The 15,334-nt window shown below is 32.4% G+C and overlaps 1 pseudogene; it reads left to right on the top strand.

Moving 5' to 3' along the window:
- Positions 1–864: 864 nt before the first annotated feature.
- On the top strand, positions 865–14,709 carry LOC110019974 (annotated as a pseudogene).
- Positions 14,710–15,334: the final 625 nt, after the last annotated feature.

Here is a 15,334-nt window from a genome sequence, read left to right as displayed (position 1 = left end):
GTAAAATGGAGTTCCACCGCGGGACGGGTAACGGGTCACGCGCGGTTTTATTCCGAATTAATATATTTATTTAATGGAGTGGGCCCGGTAAAATTACGTGGCGTTTTGTGATTGGGCATCGCAAGCATCGCTGCGTGCGTCTTACGGAGGCAAACTTTTCCCCATTATATGGAGGTATATAACGAGTTACAAAGCTATTTCTGCGATTTCAGGCAGGTTACACCCGAGGAAGGTACATATAGGGTATATCACGGTTACAAACGCATTACAAAGTCATGTACTTCGGAAGGTATATCTTGGGTATACACCGGTTACAAGCGCGTTACATGGCCCTGAACAGAGGAAGGTATATCTAGGGTATACTTCGGTTACAAGCGGGGTAGATTGCCCTCTACCGAAAAAGGTATATGGCTAGTATATTGCGGTTACAATCGGGTTACAGCAGGCCGACCGCGGGAGGTATATTGAAGTTACAAATCGAGGTACAAAGGAGTTACACCGCAGGCCGAATAACAAGTCACACGCGATTTTATTCCAAATTAATATATTTATTTAATGGAGTGGGCCCGCCTAAAATTACGTGGTGTCGTCGCTCCGTGCGTCTTACGCAGACAAATTTTTCCCCATGAAGTGACATGCAAAAAATTCAGTTTTTTTTTTATTTTTTATTTTTGAGTTTAAATTTGAGAGTGTGTTCGGAGTTGAACAGGACAAGACAATTTGAACACACAACCCGCCCTTAACCGTTCTCTTGCATGTCTCCAGAAGTTTACTGCCGGCGGGAGAGAGAGAGAGAGAAGGGAAGGGATCACTGATCACTGTCATGTTGAAATGCTATCTTCCAATTCTCTAGCGTTGGCAAGAATGGTTGTGGTGGGGGTGGGATCCCTTTCGGTTCTCCTTTGTGGTTTGCGAACGTGGGAATCTCCTGTGCTTTGGTGCTGTTCGCAGGTATCATGTCGGGGCTTACCCTCGGCCTTTTTTCGATGGGTTGTGTCGAGCTTCGATGGGTCGTGTCGAGCTGGAGATCTTGCAGCGCAGCGGCACAACAACAGAGAAGCGGCGGGCAGGTGCGTTCACCAAGTTAGTTTAATCTAGCAGGTTTCCCCGATAGCTATGCTTAATGGTTTGTCTTTTGATGTGCTAATTTTTACCCATTCAGAAGTATGGATGACCGGACAAAGTTCCCATTTTTAATTCATACAATTCTGATTGCAGCCACTTATTTTTACTGTCCCAATTTATCGAACTGTACATAATGCCCTCATTTCTATCTATAGAAAGGTGCCATGCAACTTATAACAAGACTGGCCACATATATTAATGGATTTTGTCCTACACTCCAAATACTTTGTAGAGAGATTAACCCACGGTACTATGGAAAGCCATAAAGTAAAACCTCAAGGCCTTGTTTGTTTCCAGTTAGAATTAGTAGATTGCATGCCTAATTTTTAAATCAAGCCAAATCTTCGGCTGTTTGCTTGAGTTTGGAAGATTTGGGAAAGATGCAGTAAATCTTAAGAGCTGTTCAGCTACTAATAGGATTTAGCAAATTCTGCAAATTTAGATTTTTGGGCTATTCGATTAGAGGTTCATGTCTGGGTAGTAAATAAAGATGGAAGGAAAATTTAACCAAAGTCACAATGGCAGAATGATCATGATGCTGGAAAAGGACACTGACATCAACATTACTAGTAGACTTGCTTTTGTCAATAAGGAAGGAAGTTGTCTCCGACACTAGAGAGAATGAATGGTGAAAGTGGAGTAGTCCAGAGTGATAGTGTTAGAAAATAAGAAGAGTTTTTGAATAATTTTTTGGGAAATTTACATAGGGAACACATACTTCTCATATATTTATATATCTCTCATCTAAATTTTCACATTTACATATATAAAACTTCCGTGTTCTATGCATATGCATGAAAAGGTAGGTGTATTTCACTTTTAAAAAGTGTTATAAGTGTTATTTTTTGTTATCATACTAATGATTTGAGTTCTATGTGTGTAAATAAATATGAAATTTAGGTGTGAGATGTGTAAATACATAAAAATCATGTCTTGTATATGTAAAGACCCAAAATTTTTTTGTATATTTTTTCCCACCATTTTTTTTATGTATTCTTAAAGTCTGAGAGCTAAAAAAATATGCAACAAATTTATCGTAATTTTTTAGTCAAAATAATTCATCATTTTCTTAGTTTGTATCTTATCAAATTTTTACTTTAAAATTTCCGAGCTTCAGCTAATAAATGTATAGAAATTTTGATATAAATTATATAGTAAGAAAATAATCAATCAATTCCTACTTATCATTTCAATAATCGACAATCTCTTAATTTTAATACTAAAACAAAATTGTATACCAAAAATGTTGCAAATCTCGAATTAAACAAATCCCGTTGAGTCTTTTGAATTTGGTGCTTTAATAAGCTACAATATTCTACAAATAATACACAAAATTTCAAACACTTTTCGCAAAATTGAGTTAAATTTTGTATTTCTCTACTTTGGTCAATTCCTCGTTGATGAGTATAAATGAGACGCCAACATGCCACAAATCTTTTTAAAGTGGATGTTGCTGTTTATTTTGTATTTTAAAAACAATTTATATGCTAAATGATGTTTTTCTTACTTAATTTGGGTCAGATATTTCTTTTTTTCTTAAATTTTAATCAAATTAAACAACCATTTAAATTTTAACGAGGCAATTTACCATAACTTTTGGGGATTCAATAGTTTTCATGCCAAAGCAATTTTTTAGATTTAACTCCCTCAAGGTGTACTATTACTAATAAGATTTACTAAATCCTATTTAGAGTTAAACCCCACTTGTAGCCAAACAATCCCTTAGTAATCTTGTGAGGATGAAAACATCAAAATTGGTTGGGATGAAAACTCTCAAATCTTATTAATCACTTATAAGGTGTTTGGCTATTTCTTGTAGGACTTAAGATTTCTAAGAAAGATAAAACTTTATGTTTACAAATTTAAGAATTTATAGATTTAACTAGTAAAAAGAAACAATATGATTGAAGTTTTTGAAAATATTTTCAACATTATTAAAGCTAAATCTTGCTTAAATCTTCCTAAAAAATGATACCAAACAACTTCTTAAGTTTTTGAGATGATAATTCCTATCCCATTATGTTTTGATAAATCTAATGTTAAATCATTCTAGATTCATAATTTATTTTAGCAATTTCATATTGGTCATTTGTTGTGCTTTATCTCAAATCTCAGGTTTAAGATGGGTATATAGGCGCACCTAATAACTTTTTGTCGCTCCGTGCGTCTTACGTAGACAAATTTTTCCCCATGAAGTGACATGCAAATAATTCAGTTTTTTTTTTTTTTTTTTATTTTTGAGTTTAAATTTGCGAGTGTGTTCGGAGTTGAACAGGACAAGACAATTTGCGCCCTTAACCGTTCTCTTGCATGTCTCCAAAAGTTTATTGTCGGCGGGAGAGAGAGAGAGGGAAGGGAAGGGATCACTGATCACGGTCATGTTGAAATGCTATCTTCCAATTCTCTAGCGTTGGCAAGAATGGTTGTGGCGGCGGTGGGATCCCTTTCGGTTCTCCTTTGTGGTTTGCGAACGTGGGAATCTCCTGTGCTCTGGTGCTGTTCGCAGGTATCATGTCGGAGCTTACCCTCGGCCTTTTTTCGATGGGTTGTGTCGAGCTGAAGATCTTGCAGCGCAGCGGCACAACAACAAAGAAGTGGCAGGCAGGTGCGTTCACCAAGTTAGTTTAATCTAGCAGGTTTCCCCGATAGCTATGCTTAATGGTTTGTCTTTTGATGTGCTAATTTTTACCCATTCAGAAGTATGGATGATCGGACAAAGTTCCCATTTTTAATTCATACAATTCTGATTGCAGCCACTTATTTTTACTGTCCCAATTTATCGAACTGTACATAATGCCCTCATTTCTATCTATAGAAAGGTGCCATGCAACTTATAACAAGACTGGCCACATATATTAATGGATTTTGTCCTACACTCCAAATACTTTGTAGAGAGATTAACCCACGGTACTATGGAAAGCCATAAAGTAAAACCTCAAGGCCTTGTTTGTTTCCAGTTAGAATTAGTAGATTGCATGCCTAATTTTTAAATCAAGCCAAATCTTCGGCTGTTTGCTTGAGTTTGGAAGATTTGGGAAAGATGCAGTAAATCTTAAGAGCTGTTCAGCTACTAATAGGATTTAGCAAATTCTGCAAATTTAGATTTTTGGGCTATTCGATTAGAGGTTCATGTCTGGGTAGTAAATAAAGATGGAAGGAAAATTTAACCAAAGTCACAATGGCAGAATGATCATGATGCTGGAAAAGGACACTGACATCAACATTACTAGTAGACTTGCTTTTGTCAATAAGGAAGGAAGTTGTCTCCGACACTAGAGAGAATGAATGGTGAAAGTGGAGTAGTCCAGAGTGATAGTGTTAGAAAATAAGAAGAGTTTTTGAATAATTTTTTGGGAAATTTACATAGGGAACACATACTTCTCATATATTTATATATCTCTCATCTAAATTTTCACATTTACATATATAAAACTTCCGTGTTTTATGCATATGCATGAAAAGGTAGGTGTATTTCACTTTTAAAAAGTGTTATAAGTGTTATTTTTTGTTATCATACTAATGATTTGAGTTTTATGTGTGTAAATAAATATGAAATTTAGGTGTGAGATGTGTAAATACATAAAAATCATGTCTTGTATATGTAAAGACCCAAAATTTTTTTGTATATTTTTTCCCACCATTTTTTTTATGTATTCTTAAAGTCTGAGAGCTAAAAAAATATGCAACAAATTTATCGTAATTTTTTAGTCAAAATAATTCATCATTTTCTTAGTTTGTATCTTATCAAATTTTTACTTTAAAATTTCCGAGCTTCAGCTAATAAATGTATAGAAATTTTGATATAAATTATATAGTAAGAAAATAATCAATCAATTCCTACTTATCATTTCAATAATCGACAATCTCTTAATTTTAATACTAAAACAAAATTGTATACCAAAAATGTTGCAAATCTCGAATTAAACAAATCCCGTTGAGTCTTTTGAATTTGGTGCTTTAATAAGCTACAATATTCTACAAATAATACACAAAATTTCAAACACTTTTCGCAAAATTGAGTTAAATTTTGTATTTCTCTACTTTGGTCAATTCCTCGTTGATGAGTATAAATGAGACGCCAACATGCCACAAATCTTTTTAAAGTGGATGTTGCTGTTTATTTTGTATTTTAAAAACAATTTATATGCTAAATGATGTTTTTCTTACTTAATTTGGGTCAGATATTTCTTTTTTTCTTAAATTTTAATCAAATTAAACAACCATTTAAATTTTAACGAGGCAATTTACCATAACTTTTGGGGATTCAATAGTTTTCATGCCAAAGCAATTTTTTAGATTTAACTCCCTCAAGGTGTACTATTACTAATAAGATTTACTAAATCCTATTTAGAGTTAAACCCCACTTGTAGCCAAACAATCCCTTAGTAATCTTGTGAGGATGAAAACATCAAAATTGGTTGGGATGAAAACTCTCAAATCTTATTAATCACTTATAAGGTGTTTGGCTATTTCTTGTAGGACTTAAGATTTCTAAGAAAGATAAAACTTTATGTTTACAAATTTAAGAATTTATAGATTTAACTAGTAAAAAGAAACAATATGATTGAAGTTTTTGAAAATATTTTCAACATTATTAAAGCTAAATCTTGCTTAAATCTTCCTAAAAAATGATACCAAACAACTTCTTAAGTTTTTGAGATGATAATTCCTATCCCATTATGTTTTGATAAATCTAATGTTAAATCATTCTAGATTCATAATTTATTTTAGCAATTTCATATTGGTCATTTGTTGTGCTTTATCTCAAATCTCAGGTTTAAGATGGGTATATAGGCGCACCTAATAACTTTTAAGACTCCATTTATTAAATATTCCTTGAGTGAGATCATTTTGCTCAAAGGATGTTGTGAATGATGTGATGGTTGATTGCATATGAGTCTACCATAAGATAGTTTGCAATGACCTCAAATTGTTGGAGTGCAAGAAAAAATACATTGAAAAATATTTAATGAAATAAAATAATCAAAATCTTTATACTGAGTACTAATATTCAATTTTATTAAGTTTTCGTCTCTCTCTTCTGCTTTGGTGTTTATGTGTGATTTTCTCTTTCCTTCTACAAAACTATCTTCTTGTTCTATCTAGGATGAGCCCAACATATGCGAAAGGTGAGACCAAGTTTTTGGGCATTAGTGGATGCATTCTACAATAAATAAAAGTTAAATGCCACAAATTTCTAATTTCTCTCTCCATCTGCTAGTATTGCAAACTATATTTTTTTTCGATGATTGTGATTGTACTAGAAGAAATGCTTTTTTGAAGTGTGACAAAAATTGAATGACACTGAGTTTTATAATCAATATAAAAAAACTCAGTTTTACAAGTGCAATGACAAGGTTAAAGCTATATCTTTTGCACGGAATGCTAGAATTTTTTAATCTCTTGATAAGCTATTTTTGCAAACTACATTTTTCACGATTGTGGTGAATGTTCTACAACAAATAACAAAGTTAAAGCTATATCTTTTGCATGGAATGCTAGAATTTTTTAATCTCTTGATAAGCTATTTTTGCAAACTACATTTTTCACGATTGTGGTGAATGTTCTACAACAAATACACTGTTTATGGGTGAGAAAAGTTGAATACTAACTAGCCTTATAATCACTATAAAAAAGATGGCAGTAGTGCAAAGAGTGTAATGAATAAAATTAGAGTTATAGTTTTTTGGTGATTCTTATATTATGCTCGCCACGTTGGAAGAATAAAAGGAGATAAATTAATAACTAAAGATAGAAGAGTCAGTGATCCATAACTGTCATAAGTTCAAAATATGTATGTATGTATAAGGAAAAATAATTTTAGGGTTCAGATATATTATACAAAATAATGAAGATTTAGATGTGAACATAATTTTAGGGTTAATATTGGATGGTTAAAATAGAAAAACAACTTAATATTATTGTGTGATAAGATGATATCATGGAGATTTAAAAAAAAATTTAATAAAATTGTTATTAGATTAATGTTTTGTTGATCTGAGTGTTGGGTAGTAATTTTTTCTGCATTTAAAGCACCCAAATCAATATATCATACCCATTAATATTTCAACTTCACATTCATCTAGAACCTAGTGACAGCCATAATAAAACATTCAATGTTAGGATTCACGATAAATGTTGCAACTCCTAGCTTTAATTTTAATTGTAAGCTAAGGGATTATAACTATAATATGGATTTGCTGGCTAGCATTTTTTTTTTACTGAATAGTACTCTCTGATCTTATGATTTAAGAGTTGCTAGTAATGTTACTTGCTTAAAACTAGCTGAGCCATGATGCAGTTTTTTTTTTCTTGTGCTAGTTGGTCTTACATTTATTAAATTGATCTATTGTTGCAGCTACCATTCTCCCTGTTGTTAAAAAGCGACATCAACTTCTGGTGACTCTGCTATTGTGTAATGCTGCTGCCATGGAGGTATGCATCTAAATGTCCTTGACTTGGCGGAACTATTTATTAAGTTGGTGAATAATTATATACTTGAGATTTTTTTTTAACTTGTGTGTGATACTTTTAGGTTGTTCTCATTATGTTTATGGAAATGTATTTTGTTAGGCATGTAGTCAGAGATTGCTCTCATTGCACTGCAGGAAGGAATATATTTTTTATGCAATAATTTATATTGATGGTACATTATATGCAATCTTAAATGTTTTTGTCTTTCTGAAGCTTATGATTGCATTGTAATTTGTTTGTTTGATATGTATTCTAAATCCTAAAAATATTAAGTTTGAAAATAATTATAAGGATCACTTACATAGATAACACCTGATTCCCAAAATTTACTTTTCTGCATTTAGAGCGCCCAAATCTTTCATATCACATAAGGAATACCACTATTTTAACTTTTAAAAGATGAAATACACCTTTTCATGCAAAAGTAAGATTACATATATGTAAAAGTTGAATTTTAGGAGTTAGATTTGTAAATACATTAGGAATTGAGTGGTATGGATGTAAATCTTCCTAATCATATTCAAAAGATTTTTTTTTTTACTTGTATGATACCTGTAGATTGTCTCGTGTTTTCATGCCATTATGGTTGAGAGAGATGAATCTTGCTAGGCATGCCATCAAAGATTCCTCTCGTTATGCTTGGGTAAGGAATAGATTTTCTACCTCAATGTAAAATCTGAAGTTTAGGCGTTACTATTGCAAGCCAAATTGGGATTAAGTATCATTTGTTGAAAAATCTGTTCTCAGGTTGACTATCATCATAACTCTTGAGTTAGGTGCTGAAAAGGACATTGAAGGAAAGTGAATAAATAGTGAAAAGATAGGCCTAGTTTTGAAACATACGAATAGGATTGTAATGAAGAATCAAGGATTAGCACGGATTATGTAGAATTTGATTAAGCATTTGATGAACAATCTATTTTTAGGTAGGCTATCATTATAACACTTCTAGAGTTATGAGCTGAAAAACACTTGAAAAATAGTGAATTGTGAATAAATAATGAAAAGATGAAATTAATGAATCTTGAATCATATGCACGGATGGTGATGAAAAATCATGGATTAGGCAATATAGTAAGCTTATTGTTATTTATTGTGGATTTTTCTTAGGTAAGTAAGTTGAAAGATGACTACATGTATTTATCCGCCTTAGACTCATCATCATCATTTGCATTATTCCAGTTATTTATGTTAGCTTTTAATGAATCCCCGTTGTCCATTTGTTGTTTGTAAGTGTTGCAAGATATATGATACCTATTTAGTACAAATTCTTCCTTCAATTTTTTTTTATAAAATCCTTTGGTTAACATTTTGATTCTAATCAACTGAAAACGTTTTTTCTGCCCATTTTATTGATGTGTTTTATATACAAACCAATTTAGATGTCTAGTAAATGAAACTTGTAACTATTCATAATGTTTTCATTGAGTCTTTATAGCTACTCCCCTCTCAAACATTCTTTCAATAGAGCATAGGAAGCTACTTCCCTCTCAAACATTCTTTCAATATTTTTATTATGGATTCTCTCAAAATTGATCCAACTTTTCTTCATTGACTTATTGAACTAACATTTTCATTATAATCACCTTTGTCCCACCTATAAAGTCCGCTTTTTATGAATTATTCTTTTTTATTCAATCTCATTTACTCAAAGTTTTTGTCATCAATAATTTCATATTGACATTATGTTTCTCAAATTACATGCAAATACAGGCCCTCCCTTTATCTCTTGATAAGATCTTTAATCTAGTTGCCGCAGTAATCTTGTCGGTAACATTCGTTCTGACTTTTGGAGAGGTATGTTTTTCCCCTTTTATATTGCAATTTTTCAGAGCTTTGAATTTCTTAGCATGCGTTTATTATCCTGGACGTTATTGTTTGTTTATGTTTCTATTTCCAGGTTATTCCTCAAGCCATATGTACAAGACATGGCTTGGTCGTGGGTACAAAATTTGTACGGCTTGTGTGAATCTTAATGATCATTTGCTACCCTGTAGCTTATCCAATTGGAAAGGTATTTGAATCATGGTTTACAAGAATACCAGAGATTTACAAGAATACCAATCAATATTTATGTATTTACATATCTAACAACTTAACTTCATTTTTTACATATATGCCACCTTACCATTTTAGGAAAATGGTGTATTTCACTTTTTAAGAGTTTTAATTTTGGTATTTTTTATGTGATATGAAATTCTTGCGTGGCATAAATATAAAATTCATATTTTAGGTGTTAGATATGTAAATACATAAGGTTGTGGGGCATGCATGTAAAAATCATAGTTTAGGCCTTACATGATCCTTTTAGTTTTTTTTTTTTTTTGTAGTACTTGACTAGTTTTTCTTATTAGACACGACAGTGCCAAGGTAGATTTCTTGTTTCAGAAATATGTTTTGTTCCATTTTTAACATTGCTTCTCAGAAACTTTTTTACATAGTTCTATTAAGGAAGACTTGAGTAAGCTCATCTTTAACTTGTAAACATCGTGTCAGATTTTGGATTGTGCGCTTGGACATGGTGATTTGTCACTTTTTAGGCGTGCTCAGCTGAAGACACTCGTTTCTATTCATAGCAAAGAGGTACACTAATTTCACAAAATAAAAAATAAAAAAAACTTAAGACAAGTCCCTTTAAAAAGCTTATTTGTTGTAATTACTAATTTTACCAACATATGTGATGACTGCTACTGTGTTCTCTTGTGGTGCTAAAATTTCAGGCTAGTAATGGCGGTGAGCTCACCCATGTTGAAATAACAATAATAAGTGGTGCTCTTGATATGACAAAGAAGGTGTGTTATAACAATTTTTTTTAATGACAATAAATTAAGAATCCCTTTTTCCATATTTGAAGTAGTGGTTAATGAATTTTTGAATTTTCTTATGAAATCTCATATGAAAATTAGTTTTATCGATGAACTGTATTGTTAACGCTAATTAATTTGTACATTTTTACACTCTTTGAACATTCACTTTTAATAGTTCATAAACAAATTGCTACAATGTCAATTCTGCATGAGATTTCTTTGTAGCATAAAATTTGTCTCGTATTTGTACTCATTTATTAGTGCTTCTGTCCATGGATGCTTTTTTGTTATTTTACATCCTCTCTTATGAATATCTTCTTTAAAGATCTCTTTTCTAATGCACAGACTGCTGAGAAAGAAATGACACCGATTGAATCAACATTCCATTAGATGTCAATTCCAAGTTGGACTGGTGAGTGTCGAATCTTGTGCACTATCTATACTTTTTCAGTGTTTTGTAAGAATAGTTTATTTTTTAAGTCCTATAGTACGATGTTCAAACATTTACATTTTGTATCTTATTGGAAATCTATAAAATTCGAAGTCTCATAAAACAAAGTCTCATAATATATTGATTGTTTGTGTATATTATGGTTATTTTTTATCCTTTTGGAGCTTAATATTTTAGTGAGATATTATCTCGCACTAGCATGAAACTTGATTTGGTGATCTATTTTTATTTAATTTATTTATGTGCTCTAAATATCTTTTTAAACTTGTATATGTGATTAATATTTCATCAGATTCAATGCAATATACATTTTTATTACAGTATAATTTTCAATTGATTGAATGAATTTTTAAGCCTGGATTTCTATGTAGTATTTCTAGTAAATAACTATTAAATTATCATTTGAACAGTTTTCTTTGTGCTGTTAGTTTTCATCCAAGTAATGAGATTCTCTAAATTAAAACTTTGTTATTTAAGAATTTAAATGTGTGTATGATCTTTCTTCACTGTAGATTTGCATTAACAAATTCTAGACCCTAAGACATCTTTTGTTATTTTTTAACAGGGAAGCCTTTAGCAAAATTCTAACCCGGGGCCACAACAGAATCCCTGTTTATTCAGGAAAACTAAGGAACATTATTGGTTTTCTACTGGTTGGTGCTGATCGTCTGCTGCGCTATACTTCTCATTCTTGTTTTGTTCAGCAGAAGATATGCATGTGGTATATTTTTTTGGGCTTCTTTAACTTGGTAAGTTCCTTCTGCAGGTGAAATGTCTTCTCACTGTTCGTGCTGAGATAGAGATGCCAGTTAGTGCTGTTTCCATAAGAAGAATTCCTAGGTTTCTCAAATTTACTTTTTTTATTCATTTTTATGATAATTATTATAAATTTTCTTATGCCTAAAATTTTGTCAGGGTCCCAGCAGACATACCTCTATATGATATATTAATGAGTTTCAGAAGGGAAACAACCATATGGCTGTTGTTGTCAAGACTAAAGTGAAAACATGGAGTCTTCCTCGCACTAAAGAGAACGAGTCTGAAGAAAATAAAGAAGCTTTTGACAAATCGAATTTGACAACTCCTTTACTATCAAAAGTGGATGGCACTTTTGTGGTGGACATAAATAAGGGTCCAGAGAAACAAGCTAATGGTAACAACCCCACTTTGGCCCACTTTGGGTCTTACACTTACATCAGAGGATATTGAAGATGGAGAGGTTATCAGTATCATCAATCTTAAGGATGTGTTTGAAGAACTCCTTCAGGTACATGCAGCTCATTTCTTTTACTATTTCAATACTTATGAGTCTTTTGGTAAGTCTAGGATGCATTTCCATCCTTTTTTTATTGATTCTAGCAATTGCCTTTATTAAACCATAATCATTCAAACTGCCATGAGTTGGTATGATTCTAGCTTGTATGTTAGCACTTGTTTGACATTTTTTGTGGCCTCACCTTTCATAAATAAGTATTGCAATTTGTTCGACTATATTTAGATTGTCAATACTTGGAATATTTGGGGTTTTGTCACATTCTTGCTTGTGTTTGGCATAGTTTCCTTGGAGAAGAATCTATATTTAATGTGAGTTATTTAAGGTTATTATGCTGATCACAGATGTATTTGTTGTGTAGGATGAGATTGTGGATGAAACTGATGAATAAAACTGATGAATATGTTGAGATGAATATGTTGATGTTCACAAAAGGTGATTGTAAATTTTTCTCTCTTTTTTGTCTTACGCTCCATTCATCACAAATGGTAAATAATTTGAATTGGAAAGGTGTTGTAAGTTTAATATTTTTATCTGCAGGATACATGTGGCTGCTGTTGTGGCCGCATCTTCAGTTGCACGAGCCCATCAATTAGGAGGTTAACTAATTGTGGTATTTTTTTATTTTTATGAAACATTTGGTTGGTATAAATGTAAAAAATAAAAGTTAGTTGTTAGATATGTAAATATGTAGGAATTAGGTGGTGTGTATGTAAATGTCCCTTGTCAAATTATCTTTCAACCGTGATATAAAATCATATGAAGTATGTGAGAGCTTGGGGATTGGGAGAAGAGAAGCCAAACAAATAGATAGGAATTGAGTGGTAGGTATGTAAATCTTTCGAAATTTTTATCTATAGTGTTTCACACAGCTTATCTAAGGGCTCAAGCGGCATGCTTCATGACTTATAAGGGATTGATTTTAAACCTATGCATCAGGTGTCATAAAGGTATGCTCATTGACTTCCTAAATAACATCTTATTAATTACAGTTTTGATTTTTTTTTTCTTATGCATGTTGATTATATCTTCTTTATACTTAAATTTAGAACTATCAAATGACTTTAGGATGTTTACTTCACCGATTCCACTAATTTTTATCTGAAATTTGCTTTGGCATGACTTATTGTCGCCAGGTTCTATTTCTTACGACAATCATTCCACAGTGCTAGAGAGAATGTATCACGTTCAAATGACAGAGTTTGGCTCGGTGGTATGCTATTTCTTATATGTTAACACTTAGTGTAACTTGTAATATAATTTTTATTGTTTACCTGCTTTATATAATTGTTTTATTTGATTTGTTATGAATATTTTATAATTACAGGGGAGATAATCAACAACCTTAAGAAGAAGGATATGTTGAAGAAGATATGAAGAATGTTGCGCTTTTAAAGATTATGTGGAAATTGTTGTTTGTGATAGACAACTTTTTAGTTTCATGTATTATTGTAGCATATGACAATGTTGTTGTCTAGAGATATGAGTTTGTTAGTAAATTATTTGATTGTTTACACGTTATTTTTTGTTTTCTTTCTCCAAGTTGAATTTTTTAAAGAGATTTAATTATAATTCTATCCAATATTTGTGATTATTTTGATGGAATCATGTGGGAGATTATATATTGGTATGTTGAATGTATGTGAGCATCATTTTGATTGCAACAGGTTCAATAATTGGAGGGCGGCAGCCTCGGCCCCACTGTCGCCTCGGCCCCACTGTCGGCGGCGTAGGAACTTTACGGCGGCAGTCGGGACGACGATTTGCTTTTCCGGTGAAAGAATGAATTCAAAGAAGGTTGGTGGCAAATCTCCTTCAGCTGCTGGTACTTCTTTTAAGAAAGCAAACTACTTTCAAGCATCCCGTTGTGTTAGCAGTTATCCTAATCTTGAACAATTTAATGGTGACATGGGAAATTTGACCACAGATCCTATAGAGAATGATGAATGGGAAGTAGCTGGGAAAAAGAAGAATAAAGTTGGGGCTGTGGCTTGGAAGCAATGGAGTTCAAGTTCTGTTCCTAAAACATTGGTTTAGTCTGGAAATGTGAAATCTTGTACTGGTTAGGCTGATATTGCTGATTCTCAAGCAGCAGTTGGCAGGCGAAATCCAAAGCAACAATCAGGGATTAGAAATTGTGTAACTGCTTCTACGACTCCACATTCTCCTACCGTACCTCCGCCTTTGCAACATGGCTGGCAGTGGGGTGCAAAAATACTGTTGTGTATGTGACCCAGACGCTATATGAAACCAGTGTAGATAACAGGGTTGTAAGGCTTAGAACTAAGATGCAACAAGAAGAGAGCAAAGAAATGATGGATTTTCAAGAACAATTTCTTAAGTCTCAAATATATAAAATACAGAAGCACAATGAAGAGAAGGAAAGGCAATTTGAGAGGTTGCTTCAAGAGGAGCGTGCTAAGGCAAAATCTGCGGATTCAAACTCTGGATGTGGCAGAGATTGCAACTTGAGGAAGAAGTGTGAAAACTTTATAGAAAGCCAGGCAAAAGATGTGGAAGCATTTGAGAGTAGAAGAGAGAAGCTGATTAAAGCATATTATGGAGAAGCAACCATATAATGACCAACCATAGTATTATTCTATGTAAGAAAGATCTTGCATTTAACATCCAGAAATACTAAACATGAAACAAGAGTCAATCATCTAGAAAATGTGGAATATTTATCCTGACCTTTAAATAAATTTTGAGAGCCAGTGTTTAATAAAGCAACGAAAATGAGTCATCCAATCACAATTGTATACTCATATAATGAAAGTGTGTCATTAAAAATTATTTTATCTCAAAAATTTATTAAATTTAAAGAATCACAAAAAATAATGGTTTTTATGATTGTTGCAACAAGTGGAATAATAAAAGTATGTTTTGATATGGATCTTTTTAAGGGAGTGCATGCCAGTCGTCTTTTCGTCGTTGAAAAGAGGGGTTTAATTTAATGTAATATATATTAGATTTTGGAAAGTAAAATTTTAATTTTTGAAAATATAAGATCAAACCGATCCCATATAAACAATAGTTTAAATAAGTGAGCACAACACTGTAAGTGATACATCTATCCCGAGGAATAGACATATTACTTACTAGTGCAACTTGATTAAATAAACTAATGAATTTATGACATCTGTTTTAGTCTGCGAAACCATTTATGTTGACCGACAAATTTCTCTGTTTAATATAAAAGATTAG

This window comes from Phalaenopsis equestris, unplaced genomic scaffold, assembly GCF_001263595.1.
Source record: "Phalaenopsis equestris unplaced genomic scaffold, ASM126359v1 Scaffold000002, whole genome shotgun sequence".
Classification (NCBI taxonomy): Eukaryota; Viridiplantae; Streptophyta; class Magnoliopsida; order Asparagales; family Orchidaceae; genus Phalaenopsis; species Phalaenopsis equestris.
The sequence above is the reverse complement of the archived record's forward strand: the minus strand, read 5'-3'. Positions and strand labels throughout refer to the sequence as shown.